Raw genomic sequence first — 2,425 nt, forward strand, 5'->3', positions numbered from 1 at the left:
ACCAGTCAAGCAGCACATCACGCTGTAAATTCTTGGGCTGAGAAATCAACACTTAAAAGCCATAATTTTAAGGAGCGATAAGAATTTTTGAATAAAGGAAAATGGGTAGGGGTGGGTAGGTACCGCCAGCGAGTAGATAGGGCTCTTAATTGTAGATTTTAAATATTTGAGAGACAACAATAGTCCTCAGTCAAATCGTCCAACCCATGCTAGCATGGAAAGCGGACGTTAAACGATGATGATGATGATGATGATATATATATATATATATATATATATATAAATTGCAAAGCCAGACAAACAATTTTAGCAGCAAGAATAGGTTAGTATTGTAAACTATTTTCTCTGGAAGAACAGGTTGTTTCTATAACCTTAGTCACTGAACATAATGCAAAAGGCAATGTTTTCTGACTGACTTTCGCAGAAAAGTATTGCATAACAAATGTTGAAAAACACTCATCAGGCAATCATCTGATACAAAGACACAGAGCATAATTTCAATGGGCTGGGGCTGGTTATGCAAAACTGGTGGAGGATATAGCCGTGAACTCACTTTATTTGCCAGGTCTTCGCAGTCACAACATATCCCCAGAGGTTTTGGCCTTTCGTCATTGCCTCTGTGAGGCCCAATGTTCGAAGGTCATGCTTGACCACCTCATCCCATGTCTTCCTGGGTCTACCTCTATCCCGGATTCCTTCAACTGTTTGGGAGTGGCACTTCTTCACACAGCTCTCCTCATCCATCTGTAGTACATGACCATACCCATGCAAACGTCTCTCTTGCACGCCACATCCGATGTTTCTTTTGTCCAACATTTCTCTCAGGGCACTTACACTCTGTCATGTGTGCACATTGACGTTATACATCCAGCGGATCATGCTAGCTCCATTTCTTTCGAGCCTACAAATGTCCTCAACAGTCACAGCCCATGTTTCACTGCCGTGACGCATGGCAGTTCACACACATACATCATACAATCTACCTTTCACTCTGAGCAAGAGGCCCTTTGTCACCAGTAAGGGTAGAAGCTTTCTAAACTTTGCCCAAGCTATTCTGATTCTAGTGGTAACACTCTCTGAGCATCCACCTCCACTACTAACTTGGTCACCTAGGTAGCGGAAGCTATCAGCTATTTCTAGTTTCATCCCCCTGGAATGTGATGGAATCTGTTTTCTGAGCATCTGTGGTGTTTATTGCCCCTGTGCATCTGCACACGAAAGCTATCTTCCCGGTTAATCTTCCTTTGATGTTGCTGCACCTCTTATGTGTCCATAGCTTACACTGGGTACATCTTATGGAGTTTAATTGAAAGAAACACAGAGAACCTCAACAGAAATATGGTAACAAAAGGGTTAATGGACTTTAGACAAAGATGGAATCTAAAGGAATGCCAGTGAAACTATTAAAATGATTGCAAATCTGTCTTAAGATCCCATCACGATAATTCTTTCAGGTCAATACTCCGATCAGTTATCAAGCAATGCATTAGTTTCACAAGGATCAATACTTGTGTAAACAAGCTGTATTTCTACAATAGAAATTTCACACCATTTCCACTGGTGTAGAAACAGCAGCAAAAGATCAAACAAGAGAACCTCTACACATAGAAATAACCACCATATCTCTTTCTGATTATATCCTGTTAACTTAAAGAAAGAAATAAAGGACACATTATTCAATGTAGTTCTAGATACACAATGTCAGATATAAAGATGGGATAGTCAAAGCTGGAATGTTTTTAGTCATATGTCAACTCAAGTAGGACTGACATGAGGCTTAACTCTTTAACATTCAGATTATTCTGTCAAATGTAATGCTTATTTATTCACATTGTTTTGAATTAATCATATATTATCTTATACCGCCAGGATTTTGATGTCGTTGTTTATTTTTAGAATGACATTGTAAAGTAGGTGTGAGAGGCTAGATCTGGCTGATTTGAAACAAACATAAAATAGGTAGAATATCTGGGTTGAATATGACCAGTTCCAATGCTAAATGGTTAAATGGCAGTAGTCATCGTTAATAAAGATCTTGTCAGAATGAACCCAGGCAAAGAAGCAGAAGCTATTGTAGGAACAATAGGATAGGCGGAGATAGCCAAAGGTAATGCTAAAGTGACAATGTCTGTGATCTGTTCTTGAATCCTATCATTACCAATGAAGTCTGATGGATATGTATGCTTGGGTTCAATATTATCCAATATTAAAAGAAATTAATATAATTTTACTTTGCTGATACCATGATTAACCATGTCTATATTATCATCTGATATAGCCACAAGCCTAAATTTTCAGGCATGAGTATAATTGTTCATTTCAGTTTATTTCATGAACCAGGCAGGATGAAAAGCAAATTTAATCTACTGATTTTGTTAATCTACTGCCTTTGTTATGCCAATAATACAAAGGGAGCTTTTATATA

The 2,425-nt window shown here is 38.2% G+C and overlaps 1 protein-coding gene across 2 annotated transcripts in view; it reads right to left on the reverse strand.

The window, feature by feature from the left end:
* Positions 1–2,425, reverse strand: part of LOC106879430 (importin subunit alpha-7) — a 55,743-nt gene that overhangs the window by 35,981 nt on the left and 17,337 nt on the right. The gene's annotated exons all lie outside the window — the stretch shown is intronic.

The sequence above is a fragment of the Octopus bimaculoides genome, chromosome 2, assembly GCF_001194135.2.
Source record: "Octopus bimaculoides isolate UCB-OBI-ISO-001 chromosome 2, ASM119413v2, whole genome shotgun sequence".
Lineage (NCBI taxonomy): Eukaryota > Metazoa > Mollusca > Cephalopoda > Octopoda > Octopodidae > Octopus > Octopus bimaculoides.